The following is an 18,163-nucleotide window of genomic DNA, read 5'->3' on the forward strand; positions in this document are numbered from 1 at the left end:
CAGCTTCTGCAGAGTGAAAATAAACAGCAGGATGACAGAATCAGCCTCCTGCCATCCCCTCTGCCCTCCCAGAATGGCTTGGCATTCCCCGCATGCCTCTGGCCAGGGGGAGGACAGGCAGTTACACTTGGGAGCACGGGTATCCACAATGGAAGGGTGAACCAGGGCGGGAGCTGTTCCTTCCCACCTGCTCTATAGATCAGAGCCTGGAAATTCTTGTACATCAGTTGTACCTGATTCCAAAGACACCTGTGAGAAACTTAACCCAACGTCAACGCCCCACCTAGACTCCCCAGATTGCTCTGAGCCATGGGAGCTTTAGCCTCCAGTGTAACTGCGGTACCAAGACAGGCCGGGTGGCAGGAGTCCTGAAGAGGGCCCAAGTGCTGCTTCCTGCCAGATCGAACGTTCTACCGCTGTGCAGATAACCTACAGGAGCATCGGCAATGCCAGTGGCCCCCCAGAGCAATTCTGCTTAACCTAGGAACTTTCAAAGCTAAATGCCAAAGATTCTCTGCTGCACAGAGGGTCCAGGGATGCCGATGGCTTCCTGCCTGAGCTGTTAACTCCCCTGGGCCCCAGCTGATTTCATGGAAGGACATCCAATGTTGGTTCAGAGATGGGGAGTGGGCAGGATGGAGGCAGCTGGAGAAAAGAAACTGTAGTTTGAACACTATGCTTGTCATCAGAGTTTCGTGGCCTGGCGACCTCGGTCTCAGGAGCTCTACCCTGAGAATAAGTAGGTCTTAAATATACCAACCAAGCCTGTGATAGTCGGACAGGCTGCTGGATGCAGGCGTCACAGGCCCTCCTGGGACAGGCAAGGCCGTGGACGAGACACGTTCTGGGCAGCGCTTCCGGGTGCCTCTGTCACTCTGGATGGTTGTGAGTTGCACACAGGTGTTTCGTGCAGCGAGCTGGGTGGCGGGGTGCACCTGGCTTTAACAGACGCCGGCACTAAGAACTGGGGCTGAGCCTTCAGGACCACAACAGTGCTGGCCAAAGATTGATGTAAATAGCCAGGGTGTTTACGGTATTTTTGTTGGTGTTTAGACAGCTATTTTCACATTAAGGTGACGTGCACAATTGTTTAAATGAGCTGCTGATTTGTCATTCAAAAAGTAGTTCTTCACAGGGACACATTTAGGTGATAAAAATCAATGACAAGGCTGGTAAATTGCCTGGGAGGGTTCAGGACAGATTCAAGATAAAGGAGGGAGAGATTAAGTCAAGACAGCATCTAATACTTTTGCCAAACACTCCGGCCTCCCGCCGTGGATGCTGATCTAGTGACCGGCCACTCAATTCCCAGAGCCCGGTGCCAATCTTTTGTCACCTCTGTTGCCCCATATCAAACTTTCAGGAAACAAGACCCAAGAAAGCAGATAATCAATAATGAGATCAGGAGATGTTATCATAAGAGAAACAGGGCTGCCTGCTTTGTTTGAGGAAGGTTGTTCTGCAGGGGCAGCCTGTCAGTGTGGGGCAGTGATGTGCACAGCATGACTGAGTGCGCGGAGATCCGGTGGGAGGAGAGAGAGCGGGAAGCAGGCACACGCGCACACGCGCACACGTGCACACGCACACGCACACGCTGGCCATGCCACCAGGGATCGCCACTCCGAGACAGTGTGTGTCTCTGGTGTCCTTCCTGGGCTGCTCTGTGGGCAGGTTCAGACGCCGTGGCAGGGGTGGGTGCGGGGTGGTGGAGAGCCACGGGGGTGCTCAAGTGAACGCACTGGCACCTTCTGCGTAGGAGGGGGGCACAGAAGCACTGCTCCTCCTCTGTGTGGCATTGGGGGCACGCACGCGTCCCCCAGGTTATGATGGGGACATCCACATGTGCTCTGCAGGACAGCAGGCAGCACTCCGCCTGTAAGGTAACACTCACACCCTCACATGTCCTAGACGGTTCCGGGAGGAGGCACCAGGTACCCGCATCTTCCACCCGGTGACAAGTGAACCACGGCCCCTTGCGGATGGCGCGAGGCATCCATTCCTCTGATAGGGGATCTGAGGCACGGCCATCTCCCGTGTGTATCAAGCATCTTCTCTTCGGCAGGATAGCGGATGGACCCACACCTCGGTGGATGGACGGAGGGGGCACACAGATGCCCCATGCCTCCTCTCTGCACACCTGGTGCGTGGACTCGCCGCATGGCCTTCTGAGGAGGCAAATAAACAGACTGAAGCCTTGCCTCAGAGCTTTTACTAACATCACATGGTGGGAGCAACGGAGGAACAGAAGGCTTTGGGAAACAGGCGATGAACCAGCCCTGTTACCAACCACAACCAGTCTCAGCACTGGAATGCTCTCCATCCCCCTGAAACACAAAATGATGACACGCAAAGGACGAGCCACCCTACAAATATATACCTTTTTGTTAAAAATTACATTGTTTCCAATTATTCACCTGTATTTTTCCAAAATAAAATTGCTAACGCCTGAGAGCAGTCACACAAATCCGCTGTTGACATGTCCCCCCATGCGCTGCGGAAATGAACTGACATTTGGGATGACATCTTATTTTTCCAATAACCATGAATCTTGACCCTTGAGGTTTTATTCCTAAAATAAGCTGGCTATCCTGCGTGAATCATTCACGAAACACCTGAAGGATAATTTGGAGCTAATGAACTTTTCTCACGGAGGCATGTCTCACCGTTAACACCCCCTTGTCTGCCTTCTTCCCCCTGCTCCGGTTGGGCAAATGTTCTTCGCTTCCTGGGACAATGAAACTGCACTTTCTTCAGAGCACTAAGGATAAGATGACAGTAAAGGCTGTTCCTCAGAGGTCCCTGGAAGCAGCTGTGGGAGGGAGAGAGGCCAACAGGAGGGGGCAGGGGGAGGAGTGGAGGGGCAGAGAGGAGGGCAGGAGGGAGCAGGGGGAAGAGTTGGGGGGACAGAAGGAGGAATGGGGGCAGGCAGACCCCCTCCCCCAGGTGCCGGTGGTCCCCGTGCAGCCAGAGGTGCGGTGGGAGCCTCCGGAAGGACCCTTCCCAGGGAGGAGTGTGCAGTTATTCTGAGCTCAAGGCTGATTTGAAGGATGTGTGCCTCGGGGAAAGGCCCCACCGGCCTTAGTCCATTACAATTCCAAAGGCAATCACAAGATGGGCTTGCCGGAGTTAATGAGATTCCTCACCAAAAACACTAATCCGGGTTAAAACTAAGAGAATGCTGATAAGGATATTACAGCTCACACTGGGAGCAAGGAAGGTGCTCCCCTCAGATCAATTGTGCAGATGAGGAGGGAGCCTTTAAGAGTGTCCGAAAGAAATCTGAGGAAATGGATGCTGCAGACAAAGCCGCTGAGATGAGGAGCGGCTGAGATGGAACAAAACATTCTCACTTTTTCATAACGTTCCAGGTACAAATCAACTAATAGCAGCAGAAGTTTAACATGACTTTAAAAGAGAGAGACTGACCCCCTGAGAAAGCAGATAGTGAAATGTGTAGCCCTACACTGATTATCGCTGTTCCCCTCCGGCAAGTACCTGGCTCTTAAGCATGTGCAAGGGAGCATTTTGTTTTATTACCTTGTGAGTTAAGTGAAGAAAGCCTCCCGCACCTGGGGATTCCAGCCCCGGCTTTGTCATCACGGGGCCGAGCTCAATTCCGTGCAGGGCGCATAATTAGGGCGGTGTTTAAAGGGGGCCCAGAAGAAAGATGGGTTCAAGTGCAAATTAATTTCAGATTATCACAACAAAGGCAATCATATCTCAACAAGCTTGCCAGCAAAACACTTTGCAAAGGCCCCTAGGTCCCTCCCCTCTCCAACTTACAACAAAGACCTTTCAGCTCAAATTAAGCTAATGATCTCAAACAGCCCTCTGCCTACCTTTTTTTGGTTTTGACTATTTGCACAGTGAGAAAGTGGCAAACCTGCAAAGGGGGGTGGGGTGGGGGGTGGACGATGGGTCCCGGGGAGGAGGGGGCGGTGGAGAGGAGGTAGCCCGCAAAGGTCAGGGCTCCGTATCCATCAAGTGACAAAACAAACAGTGAGCAGCTTGATGGGGCCTGCACATCGTCAGTTTGTCTTATTCGGGCCCGACAGCCGGGGGGGGGGGGGGGTGGAGGGGTGGGTTTATCTGAACTTCTCACTCGGGCCGGCTTGGGCCGCCTGGAAGCTGGCCAAGCGGCGGCTCACCACCTCCAGCTAGCCATCAGCCAGCTTTCATGGAAGCCGGGCATCCCAATGCATATCCTCTGGGAACCTGCGGGGAGGGGGGATCGGGGCTGAGAACATTCTGGTCAAGCCTCATTACTTCCTCATTACCTTTGCAGAAGTGGAGGGAGAGGGTTTTCATTGGGGAGCACGACTGGCTGTCGCCGGGATTCCTGTCTGCTTACTGCACAGCCAACCGTGGCGCGCGGCCGCCGTGGGACTCCAGGGCTCCTGTGCTCCCCACCAGCGCTGAGCCCCTCGGCCAGGGTTTTAGGGCAAATCCCTGTCGCCGGTCATTATGTCAGGGGCAGGGTGGGCCCGCGGCCCCGCCGCCGGGACTGACGCAGGAGGGGCCCCGCGTGCTTCCCGCCCCGAATCTGTATCAGTCGCCTCTCCCATCTGCCTTTGGCTCCAGCCCAGAGGCACACACATTTGCCACAACACACGTGCACACCCGAAAAGCAGCCGCTGGGCCGCCGCCACGTCCGGCTGCCCAGACTGGGCTGAGACCCTTGGCCACCCCCCTGCAGCTCACTGCGGGCTCTCCTGTTGGCCGAGCAGCATCTCAGTGGCTGGTTAGTCGAGGGGCCTCTCCCGCCCCGGGTGCGGGAGCCTGGCTGTTGGGTTGTGCCCTGATGGATGCCTGGTCCCCAGGCACCGGCCCCAGTGCGGACAGTCATGCCCAGGACCGCAGACGCTCAGTGCACGCCCTCCTGGAATATTTGCTGACACACAAGATGCAGGACAGTTACTGCTCCCAGCGCCTTCCTGTGCCCTCCACCTGTGCCTCCCTGGAACTTGGCCCCGGGGCGCCTCCCTCATGTACCTGCAGCTCATACCTGTGATGCTGCCACTGCACTCCACAGAGGCATCTCTCCCGCCGACCCCCTCCTGTCCTCACCCTGCCTGGTGCCCAGACACTTCTTCCCAGGGTCCCAGAAACTTCCGGATCCTTCTCTGAGTTTGCCCCTTACTCTTCCACAAGGAAATGGGGGTGGCAGAGTGGGAGAGGAGGGGGGAGAGCACCCATTGTCCCAGCAACACCCCGGAGTTTCCCGGCTCAGAAGCATTCCCGGGGGAGAGTGGGAATGGACTTCCAGGGCGGAGGTGGTGGCGCTGGAGGGGGGCAGGTGCCCGAGGGTGGGCATTAGCCAAGTGTGCACCCCCCAACCTGCCCGCACGGGAGACCCCACTTCCCTAGAGCCAGGTGGTTCCAGCCCATCCTCCACCAGGCTGGTCACAGGCCTTGGGCCACGTGTGGGAGGCCGTGGGCTTGGGCAGGGTGGCCAGGCGCCATCAGGGGGGAGGGCCCTCTAATGTTGTCGGGCACAGAGAAAGGCACAGTGGGTCTGGGACTGGATGGTGGACTGAGCAGGAGCCAGGCTCCTGCGAAAGCGCCCTGCAGCCCCCATACCTGCTCATGGCCTCCTCGCCTGACTAGTCCAGGTAGGGTCTGGGGCCCAGGCTGAGACCCCAGACCTTCTCCCCCAGCAGGCCAGGCAGGGAGGAGGTGCCCCGTGAGTGGAGCCGGCCAGGCATCCCCTGAGAGCCCCTTCCCCGCCCCTCCCGGGGAATGGCACGGCTCTGGGCCTGCAGGTGGCTGGTCAGCTCTGAGCAGAAGGTTTGCAGGCGGAAGCTGTGATGTCCGCCGGGCTGGGTGCTGCCTTAGGTCAGGTCCCAGCACGGCTCTTCGTATTTGTTTGCTCCTTCAGAAGTGGCTTCGGCATTGATGCAGATCCCCAGGTTCTAGCGGGGCACTTTCCGGAACATTCTCCCTCGGGCCAGCACCCCCGGGGCCTGCTCAGCGACCGGCTCAGGGCCCTGCCCCAGGGAGGGGATTGGGCCAGAGCCCACCTCAGGGTGGACGGCCGCGGCGGCCCCTCTCCCCCAAATGACACGCTTTCCTCAAAGAGCTGGTGGGCGGGCCTTGTCCAGGAAGCAAGACAGAACCTGCCTTCCCCCAAACAGAACATAAGTGTCATTTCAAAAGCATATTTTTAGGACGATAGTTTTGAGAGAAGCAAGCATGTTCAGATGGCAGAAGCCTTCCACACGGTGACCTTCAGCCTGACTGGTCAGTTAAGGTTACAGGAGGGCACGGCGGGGGCGGGGGGCAAAGCTCAGGTAGCCCTAGTCCCGCTTCAAGCCAGAAATGTCCCCTTGACGGAGCCGGGTAGCGGCTCTGGGTTTCTCTTCCTCACGTCCTTGTCTGTCTGGCAGCAGGCTTCCATGTAGGATTGCCGGGGCTCAGGGGGCTGGGGGGTGAAGGGAGCCCCTGACGGTTCCTGTGAGCACCGGGCCGTCCCCTGGAGGGGACTTGCCTGCCTCGCAGGAAGGCAAGGGGGGCGCAGACCGCTCAGGCCTCTTAACGATGAGGCGGGAGGCTCAGTGTCTTTCTGGAAAGACGAAGGGGCAGCAGAGGACCCCGGACACTGTGGGGCTCAGGGTCAGAAGGAAGGACTTTCAGGGAAGAGAGGGAAGGCCAGCATCTCTGCTTCCTGACAGTGTGGGCTCAGAATCCTCCTGGGAAACTTGAAGCCATCAACAGTCACAGTGATGCCATAATCTTGGTAAGGCCACTCAGAATAAAACAAGCATGTTCATACATTAATGCTGGGGAAGTTTCTGGTTTGTAGCTGTGAAAACAACTGGAGAATATCTGGAGGGGGCATTAGCTTAGTGTGGAGTCAACAGTCCTAGTGTGATACCAGGTGAATTTGCAGAAGCAATTGTCAGCCTGGGGAGGAGCCCGTGACGGCCGCCCGCCAGCCATCCCTGTAACGTGTACTTGCCAGGAGGGGCCCGGATAGCCAGGGGCTGTGGGAGGCTGGGCCCTGCCCTGTGGAAACTTGCTTCTCTAGAAGCTCGAGCTCCCTGCTCTCCAGACCGGCTTGAATTCTGTCCCCATTTTAAAATTTACAAAGTTGGTGAAAACTCCCCTTCAAAACACAGTGCAAGGGAGGTGGGTAAGAGGATGTGTCAGCATGCCTGCCACCCCGCACGGCTGCCCCTGCTCTCGCCTGGGCTGGACACCGCCCAGAGGGGGGCCTGGCATTTCAGCCTGGGGTCCCCTGGAGGCCGGCCGGCGCTGGCTCGCTCAGGCTGGGCCCGGGCCTCCCCGACCCCCTCTGAAGGGGCCGGGGGCTGAAGCTCTGTCACCGCTCGGGCCCCAGGAGCTCCACGGCATCACCTCACTCACGTGGGTCATCGTTCGTACCATGGATCATCTCCTGACTAGTTAATTCTCAGCTACCTTCCCATTAGGAGCCAGGCTTTACAAATTTGTTGCATTAGGGGCACCTGGGCGGCTCAGTCGGTGAAGCGTCTGCCTTCGGCTCAGATCATGATCTCAGGGTCCTGGGATCGAGCCCCGTGTCAGGCTCCTGCTCAGCGGGGAGGTTGCTTCTCCCTCTCCCTTTGTGATCTCTCTCGCTCTCTCTTTCTCAAATAAATAAATAGATAAATAAATAAATAAATAAATAAATAAATAAAATCTTTTAAAAAATAAAAATGTGTTGCATTAAAGAAAATTCAACTGTTATTAGGCATCCCTTAAACAGTGACCCTTCTAGAAGCGTGCCCTGTTTCCACAGCAGTCATGTCCAGGAGCTGCCAGGTGACCTGGCCCAGCTCAGCTGACTAGTAGGGGCCAAGAATTCTGGACGATTCTTTCCTAGAGGGTGTCAAGGGGTTCCTGCCTCAGCCAGCATCCCCTGGGAAGGCTTCCACACTCTCGGGGACTGATCCTGTCCGTCTCTAGGCACACGGTCCTCTCCCTGGGCTGTAAGGCCCTCCTGTTCCTGCCGAGCACAGGGACCCAGCATGAGCATATAGCTAGCTGCACCTTCCCTGCCCGGCACTGGGCCTGCGCTCGGTCGACAGAATTTATGAACTTTACCCCCTAAATATGAGCCCAGAGTCCCTAAAGACAGTGGATCCCTTTCTCGTATGAGACTTCTAAGGTCACGCGTGGTGAGCAGAAAGAGCAGGGTTTGAAGCACGTCGGGGACTGGAGCTCTGATTGGAATCAGCATTGGGTTGTCTCCTTACTTTGCAAACAAATTGTCACCTGCTTGTGGCAGGCATCCATGTGTCCCCAGTTCCCTGGCTGGAGGGCAGAAGGCCCGGCCACACCGTCCCTGGTAGACCTTTCCCACAAAGAGGACCATCTGTGGGACCGGCAGCAGCAAGATAAGAGCCGTGTGACCACAACCCGGGGCGCCTTCCACCTCGACAGGGACGCCCTCCCCCCTGCAGAAGGCCTGGGCTCTCCTCACACACCAGTGCCCAGGGAGTGGCGTGCAGAAAAATCACAGACCGTAAAAAGGAAAAGTGCCGATTTGAATCAAAAAAGCAAAACAAAACAAGACTTATGAATTCACTTTGTATGAAGCAAAATAAAGTATTCTGCATTTCATAATATTTTATGTTTCCTCCAGAATTCTGAAGCCATGATTTGACACAGACAAAGTAGGTCCAGAGCAGGTACCCCAACTACACTGCACCCCTCAAAGCCCGAGAGAGAGGGCCCAGGCTGTCCGTGGGTATCAGCCGGTCACCCACCTATCTCTGTCTACCGGAGAGATGCCAACAGGCGGGTGTCTGTGGAGCCAGACTCAAACGTGAACCTGAAGTTACTGCTTGATAATGACAGCTGCGAACTGTTGGAGAAACAGAGTGGTAGTCAGGCTCCATCTGGGGGATTTCACACCCTTGATGATCCAACACCGGTACCGCTGTCCTCAACCAGGGCGCCCGGCACCTGAGGGCCAGTCCGGAGCACTGCCCCAGAGCGCCCCACGGAGCTCTGCGTGCACGCTGCTCAGTCAGCACCGCTCGAGATGAGAAGTGTGCATTTTGACTTTCGGTGTTTAATAATTTTTATTAGATTTACTATAAGACTGATGACACTGTCTTACAGTGACTTTGATTGATTGTTAACATAATTTGAAAATAAATGAAAATTGCCTACTAACTATGTACACGGCAATTAACCTGCATTTTCCTTGCACGCCTTTTTAAATATATTTTTTTTTATTTTATGGAAAATGTTTATTCTGAATGTAGAGAAGTGAATACTTGAACACACACCTTTCAATGTGCTATCGTGGTAGACTTGTCAAAACAGAATGTACCTTTTCCAGGAGGCCAATCAACTGGCACCTAGTCCAGGAAATCTGACTTGGTTTCATCTGAAAATAAAACAGCCCTGGAGCCTATCACCTGTGAGGTGTAGCAGGAATAAAGACCTTGACAACGTGTAATATATGGGTCTTTGTGCTTCACAAATACTTCAATTAATTTGAAAGAAATTCCAGGCAAGTCACATCAGGATAGGTGAATCTACTTGGAGGATCAACACATAAATATCACAAGTGTTAAACTGAGTAATTCCAGAGAAAAGCTAAGATGGTCAATGAGAAAGGTCTCATTTGACAAGCACGTATTACCTGTTCCTTCGTGGTTTATCACATTTTCTTGCAGTGAGGTGAGGCCTGGCCCTGGGACCACAATGGCATCCCGGTCCCTGGCTACGTAAGCTACATAAGCTGCCTATTCCAGGAGCCAGGCGGAAGAAGCAGGGAATCGGGATTCCGAGGAAGCGGCTCAGCTGCCCCTCAGGGAGAGGCGGAAGCAGGGGTCGCAGCGGGATCCAGGAGGCCAAGGGTGTAGAGCCGCAGAGTGGGCGCCGGGGAGGCGGCCAGCCCCGAGCGGAGGACCCGAGCTGGCCTCTGGGAGCCGGGAGGGAAGGAAGCCAGGAATCCGCGGGCACGCAGAGGGGCCAACTTACATTCTGCTCACCTACAAAACAACTAAAATCAGCATGCTGAGATGTAAGCCCAGTTTGTATGGTTTCTGGTCTCATAAGAAACATTACGAATAAAATCAAACCAGGGTCCGTAACTAAACACAATATTCAGCTCTCAGGTTTCTGACAAATGTTTCTTTACATCAACTGCTAAGTGTGCCATTGTCTTCCAAGGTTTCAGAAACGTGATGCCTGATTTCGATGCATTCCCCTTATGAAAATACTTGAGTATTTATCCAAAATTTTAAAAAGATACAATTATGCAAAACAAACTTTTTGGAGCTCAGTTACAGCAGAGCCATGAGGAGTTATCGGTGATGGGGAATGAGCACAGGGACCCTGTCAGGTGCACGGAGGGCACGTGGGAGCAGAGGGCCAGAGGGGCGGAGTCCTTGGGCAGGTCCCCCGTGTGCTCCCAACCCCGGGGTGGTCCACCTTTCTTGGGGCTTTGCTAGGGAAAAAGAGGCAGGGCCCAGCGGGATTGACCTCCTGCCTGGGGCAGAGGAGGGGCCCTCCCAGAGATGCCGCACCCAACATGAGGCCACTCTCTCCTGTTGCGCTGGGTGGGGGCATGGAGGCTCACCTCCTCCAGGCAGGAGTCACATCTCACCGGAGGGGGCACAGCTGTGAGCAACTGAGTCTAAAGGCACAGTCTGTGCGGGGCTCTGGGCTCCACAGTCCACGGCCTCCTTCACGGCCACCAATCATGTGGCCCACATGGACCTTATTCCTCATTTTGTTTATTCTATCGCATTTTATCAACCCCCAAAGTTGCCCTGTAATTTGCAGTTCTCCCCACATGCTCCTAAATAGAGAGGATGTAGTCTCACGCAAGGCTAAAGGTCAGAGAAGCCCCGGGACCAGCAGTTTGCTCCTGGGGCACCACCAGTCCCGTGGGAGCCCGGCAGCCGAGTGCGTCTCCAGTGAACATCTTACTCCAGCACTGGAGTGGGGACGATTTCAGATGCCCCGGGGTCTCTGCTTCCCAAGGATGGGGTGGCAGCAGGAGGGGGCCCTGTGGAGCTGCGGATAAACCGACCTCGTCTCTAGAAGGACAGAGGGCCCAGCACGAGTTGTCATTGGGGATGGTGACCGCCCGGTCCTTGGGCGCTGCTGGCCACAGGCAGCCAGGAGGCCGTCCCGCTGCGCACCGGGGTGCTCTGGGCTTGCTGGCGGCAAGTGTGGGGGCGGATGCTGAGTTGTCATGACACCACACCCAAGAGTGAGGGCTGGGCTCTCAGCTCGTCCGCCTATGGCTTTCCCAGGCTCCTGCATTAGTTAGGCCCAGAGAGGGGGAATGATGGAAACCTGTCTTCATGGCCGACCACTGCCTCCCTCCATACTGGGCTTCTCCCCGAGAATTTGTCACAAGATCTGGCACTTGCTCTCCTGGGCAGGGGCCTTGGGGCAGTTTTCCTGTCTCTGGGAAGTTCTGCTGAACCGTCTGTAGACTACCCGTGTGGGAGTCCCTCGTCCCTCCTGCCCAGGGCTAAGCCTTGGAGGCCTGCATGCCAGCCATCAGCCCAGTGGGCTCTGCTGGGAGCTGTCCCGCCTCCAACGTGGTGCTCCGCTTTGCCCATTTGTGGAGACTGGTTTAATACTGTGTCTTTAACCCGAAGCTCTTCATACCTGGGCTTTGCCAATTTTAAGCAATTGAAAGCTCTCAAAATTTGAATGAGTTCTCTTAGGATTGAACAGAAGAAAAACAGCTGAAAATGCAGAATGATGCATTTTCAGCTAGATAATCCAAGGTTAATTTAATGAGACAGCAACATTGTTATTAAAGTATCAATCACTTGGAAAGAATCTGATAGTTCCCAGTTGAGCCTAAAGAGAAACCTGTATTGAGGGACATTATTATAGGAATTTTCTGTTGTTCATGGGCTGTTGGACACACCTGAAGTCAACAGTTTCTGTGAAAATTTTTATGACTTGTGTGAATTCCCCAGGGGCATCAAATTCGAGTGAAATAATCGAGCACGTCCAACGTATGGACAGCACCCTGCCTTTCTGAAACCCTTAAGTGAGTGGTGCTCAGGAGAGCGAGCTGAATGCCGGGGGTGGGGGTGGGGGGGCTCCTGCACTCCCTTTTCTGCCCTCACACACACAGACAGCGAGGCTGGTGGCATGCCCACAGGAGAACCTTCCTGGAAGCAATTTGTCCTAAGGAGGCTTAGGACATTTGTGCATCTCGACTTAATACCTCAGGTATAAGGTTGGAACCCCGGACTCTAAGTCGAGAAAAGCTTCTCACACAACGATGTTCATAAAGTGCTCCGTATCACGGCCGAGTGTGCAATGTCTCACCACTGCAGAGTGCTTTCATGAATTTTGGTAGAGTTATGTGAACAAACACTTTGCAAGCAGTAATGTTTCATGATGTTGGAAAATGCTTGTATGGCATAAACTCAAATTAAAAAAAAAAACAAGGCTTGGAAATATAAACACATTATTCCGATTATGTGAAATATGGAGCCGGTCAATGCTACTCTAGTTGCGAGAGGAGAAGGCCTATTTTTACCTTGTAAACCATAACAGTGATGGCTGCAGAGGTAGGTCTGCGTGTGGTGCAGGCGTGGAGACAGATGCAGGGCCACGGGCACAGGCTGAAGACTGCAAATACAGACATGGATGTGATCTTAGATAGTAAGTAAAACAGGGACAGTGACGGGAATGGGGAGGAGCGTGGGGAGGACCAGCCCCCAGCAACTGCGGAGCTGCACCAAGGAGAGCTGGCCCCAGGGTTCTGTGCGGTCCCCACTCTGCTCTGAGGCACCCTCATCCAGCTCCATGCGAGTTCACGGGTGAGAGGCACGCCTGTGGTCCCGAGACATTCGCATCGGTGATTGACCTGCTCGTACCCGAGGTTGAAGGCCGGCCGCAGTGCCTCTCTGGGGAGGGGTCTCCAGGGAGGAGGCCGGGCCCAGTTTTGAAGGAGGGCTCCCTCCAGGCGGAGGTCACCCTCCCACAGGTCAGCTTTCAACAGTGACCTCTCCAGGGGGAGACACCCCGGCCGTGCCCATGCAACCCAGCCCTGGACCCCCTGGTTCTTGTACAGAGGGAGCGGCTCCCCCAGTGTTTGGAGTTGGGCCGTTTCTTTTGTACAAGTGTAACAAGTTGGAATTTTCAAGAGAGGAAACAAATAAAAACAAAAGCAGTGATTGCAATTTCCTGTATATCTCTCTGTGCGTATATAATTTGCATTAGACTTCCTTGACAGTTGTCTAGAGATACACATCATTTTTCCTTTTCTGCTTTCTCATTTTCTTCTTGATTTAGTATGAAAATCCTCAAACTGAGTCCTGAGTGTCGTACTGAATCTCAGTCCTGGCAGCCAGTTCTAACTTCTGCTCTCCTACCTACCACCTCTGTCCATGCATGTGTGCATGCTCACACACACACACACACACACACACACACGCACAGAGCGGGCTCCCACAGCTCTCAGAGGGGACTGAACACGGGGCTCTTGGACACACTGGGGTGTGGCTACAGAGAAGAGTGTTTCAGGGGGAGGACTAAGGAGCTTGTCCGCAGAAGACTGTTTCTTTCTGTGACTTCCCTCTCTTGTCCCCCAGCCCCCCACCCTGGGCAGTGGAGGGAGAGCAGAAGGAGAAGCAGGAGGAGAATGCAGCAGTGAAGGTGGTGGTGTCTCTGTTCCAAGCACAAGGTGGGAGGGACTCCCCTGTTCTGCTCTCTCCTTGGAGAGCCGTGCAGGGAAACCGCCCCAGCAGTGCCTTCAGAGCAGGCCGCGTGCCCCTCTTGATGCTGCTCACCAGTACTGGAGCACCAAGTGTTTCAGGCAGAAGCACAGACCAGGGAGTCCGCCCCCCAGGAGCCGGGCAGGGCTGCACAGTGGGTTGGGGGCTTCCAGAAACCCGTTCTGTCCATGTCTCACTACCCCCGGGAGCCAGCATCCTATGACATGGTACCCCTGCATCTCCTTCCTTGGTCTCCTATCCTCTCCAGGAGCTCTGCCATGGAAGGATTTTCTCCACGGACAGGATTTGCTTAGCCTTCTTCTTCCCCTCTGCCGGACTCCCCGTGAGGCCCCCACATGCCAAGACCATCGGCTCCTCCCAAGGGCATTGTCACTGCCTGGCACTCCACCCGGTGCTCCCCTCAATCAGGGCACCTCCCCCTGGTGCAGAACCAGAGGCCACGGGACAGAGCGTAGTCCTGGGGACTCCTTGCTGTCATGCACACCTGGGGTGGAAAGAGACTGGAATCATGTCCCCATGGCCAACATTGCTGTCTAACGTGGCTTCCGGAGCCAGCTGACAGGATAGGAGCCACTCGGACGCGGTACCGCAGAGCCGAGAGGAAAACCAGTTCCCTCTGCTTCCCTATGACCTTTGAGATCAGTGAGCTTTCAGCTCCTAAATGACGTTTTGACAAAGTGAGGCAGGACAGCTTTCACGGGAGGCCACGAAATGTGCTGTACTGTCTTCATTTTAATGAGCTGGGGGGCACGGCACCCCGACCTTTCCAAACTTATTCTCCCCAGTGCTGGAAGGACACATATTTCCACTTTTTCCCCCTGTTCTTTTGAACTTACATTATAAAACGATCTCTTCTGCTGTTTTTCTGTATTTTAATTAATGTCATTTCATTTGTACTTGTGCCCTCGGGCTGCTTTAGCAATAAACTGTAATTTTACAAATTGGGGCAAAAGTTCTCTTCCACAGTATTTTTGGAAACACAGTATTTTATTTCAACAGACTTGTCCAATTTTTTTAAGAATCCAAAGTCTTCCAAATATGTCAACCCTCAACCTTGGTTCTCCCAGTGGCAAGCGTGTCCTTGAAGGTGTTGTGAAATTCATAGCCTTTCAAAGGATTCGCACGTCCCGGGCAGTGTCCCTGCCCGCTCGAGGCTATCATAATGACCTCTTCCTGCTCTGACAGGAAACCAGCCCCAGCAAGTGACTAGCTTCTGCCCCACGGGGCTGTGTCTACATCTGGGGACAGCACTTCCTCACTTCACACTCTGCCCCCAGCTGGCTTCTCCCAGATAACCCGAGTGTGATGTCGTGAGCGCTGATAACCAGAGGAAGCCATGAGCCTTCCCAAAATAGGACAGACTCCTGAGCCCTCAACCCTAGCTTCACTTCAGGCAAAACCCAACGCAAAAGTGGGTAATCTCTCTCGCCACCCAACCTGTCAAGGGCGATTGTGAAAGCTGACCCCACTTGCTCCAGAAATACCGCTCAGCTAAAGATGTCTACAGAGCAGTCTGTTGCTTGGAGTAAGAAAACCAAGGGACTTTGAGGTTGGATTTCCACAAGACCAGCCTTGAAATGCTGGTTTGTGTTGTTTGATTTGGGAAATTGGCAGCCACCTCTGTCCTGCCCGTGGGAATAGGAGCTTGGATGGGGCGGAGGGTCTGACCCCACTTGGCTTTTCTCACAGACTCTGGTTCTGAAATTTCAGGTCAGGACCTCATCGACCTGCAAAGCCATAGACAACTCATTGGAGACCAAAGGCACAAAGCAAATCTTGATTATTCCTCTTTCGGAAGGTCCTTCCTCCCTCAAAAATGTCTGCAAATTCTGAAACTGGTGGTTCTGCAACTTATCTGTAGAGCAAAGAGAACGGATTTTCACAACGTATGCAAACAGCCCTATAAAATCAATAATTCAACTTTGCCCCAAAGTGTCACCTTTTCAATGCAAGTGCCACTGCGCTCCCTTGCTTAGGGAGAGAGGACAGATTAAGGAAGGCATATTTGTAAGAATTAAACACAAAATTCCCTTATTATCAAATGCTGTTTCTAAAAGCCACTAAGGAACCCCTTTCACTTAGCTTCCTTCTTGCCAAACAGAATCCAGAAAAGCCTAGTTTCTTATCCTGTTGAAGAGTCTCCTTTATAAACTGGGGTGTAAATAAGAACAGTGACAGGTCCCACACTATGAGCCACTTTGGTCCCATCAGAACACACTTCAGCACATTTTTATCCTCCCAAGTTCTATGAACGGAATGTTGTTTTTTTTACTTAGGAGCACAGAAGGGACTGCTGCTTTTCACTCTTCCAGCATACATCAGGTTTTCCCCTCCTGCAGCAACTCTGAGAGCAGGCTCTTACCGCCATTTATAACAAGGTGAATAGGAAAGGCTACCGTCCAGACTGTGATTATTTTATAGCTTTGAAGGATCTGCTCTATAATTGTAACATATATTTTTAAATGTATTCTTGATCCTTTCTGACAGATTTGAGGAGGGAGGGAGGCAGAGAAACGATAAGCGACCAAATGTCTTATCAATACCCCTGACAGCAAGGTAGTGTAACAAACACTTCCTCAAGTGGCTCTTTCCTGCTAAGAATGACCTTTTCTAATTAAGCTGTGTGGCTAGAAAGCCCTTTCTGAGAAATGAACAATAAATGGTGAATTTTAGGAGATGAAGATAAGAAAATACAATGTATGGACATCTAGCACTCTGAGTAGGCAGACCAGACATGACTTGGGCAGTCACTTGGGGACTCTGTCTTTTCCTTAGACATATTCTTTTAGACCCTTTTACTAAGTGAAAATCTTATTACATCTAATCTCAACTCTGTTTTCCACTAAATAAAAGACCAATCCTATTGATTTTCTGAACGGGATAGTGGGGGAACAGTAGGGTGGAGGCATGGAGAGATCCAGGTATAGCACTGGATTAATTAATTAAAATTTGGGATAGATCCAAGAATGAGGGCTATAAACATGTCCAATTTGGCATGTGAGAGACCTTTCAGGCAAGATTGGAGGCCCAGAAATTATAAATGAAAAAATGGGTATAATTAATTATGAGAAAATAATGAAAAGCTTTTGTATAGCAAAAGTCACCATAAACAAATTCAACTGTGGTTTCAATCAAGGTGAACAAGACCTCGCTCCACTGGCAAACAACATCTGAATCTCAGTGGTTTTAGGGACGCCTGGGTGGCTCAGCAGGTGAAGCGTCTGTCTTCGGCTCAGGTCATGATCCCAGGGTCCTAGGATGGAGTCCCACGTCAGGCTCCTTGCTCAGCGGGGAGTCTGCTTCTCCCTCTGCCTGCCGCTCCCCCTGTTTGTGCGCTCTCTCTCTCTCTCTCTCTCTCTCTGTCAAATAAATAAATAAAAAAAAATCTCAGTGGTTTCAAGCAACAAAGGTTTATTTCTCACTTTCAGTGCAAGTTCATTTGAGGTTGCTCGAGGTATTCCCTAGCAAGGACAGCACCGGTCATTATGCAAGGGAAGCAAACATGGCAAACCATTTATTGGTCCTTGAAGGCTTCTTAGAGACTGTGTCAATATGACATAGATGACTTCTTCTCAAATTTCATTGGTCAAGCCAACCATATGCCTACGCCTGACCTAGAGAGGATAGGAATGTACAGTCTACCATGAGCTCAACAGGAGAAAGAAAAATATTGGCAAATAGCAATACAGACCACATACTCTGCCCCTCTGATCACCAAATTCTTAATTGATTTTTCCTTCCACACAAAATATTCTCATCCTCAAATCCAGTCATGCCATCACGCTAAACATCGAGGATCCCTGTGGGTAAGTGACAGCAAAGAGAAAGGGACGGTGACTCACCACTCCTCTCAGCAGCCCCCACGCCCCCCATGCGCACACACAGCACACAAGGATATTGTGGGGAGAGGACCGCGACGATAAACACCTCCATGATGAAAGGGGTAGAATGGCAGATACATAATCAATAATGGACATTTGGTTTGTTTGTTTTTTATGGTGATTCTTGGCTCCATTCTTTGGAAGATGTTTTCTTCTCCATTCTCATCCTTGACCATATTAGGGACTTTACTTTCTTAAAAGCTGAGTGTGTTCTCCTCCCTTGTTGACCATAAACAGTCAAAGGTCTAAGAGTTTTTTTTATAAATCTCAGTCCAGACTGGTGCTTCTTTTGACAATTGAAGTATCTGCCAGACTTGGTTGACTCCCCATCTAGCTAGTTCAGATTCCAGTCAGTCCATGTGCCAAAGGCCACACTCAGCGTTCCTGTCTAGACACAATGCTCACGTGCTCTTTCTCTTCTCGGCATCTTATCCCTAAGGAGACTTTGGGTGCCTAATACCTGCTGAGCTTGGCAAAAGAATCACACCTTTAATGTTTACTCTTGCTACTTTCTTCCAATTAAATTTACTGGCTGCCACACCCTCAACCATTCCATGATTCTGAAGTCCTTTAATTCATTCAAAA

Source organism: Zalophus californianus, chromosome 5 (genome assembly GCF_009762305.2).
Source record: "Zalophus californianus isolate mZalCal1 chromosome 5, mZalCal1.pri.v2, whole genome shotgun sequence".
Classification (NCBI taxonomy): domain Eukaryota; kingdom Metazoa; phylum Chordata; class Mammalia; order Carnivora; family Otariidae; genus Zalophus; species Zalophus californianus.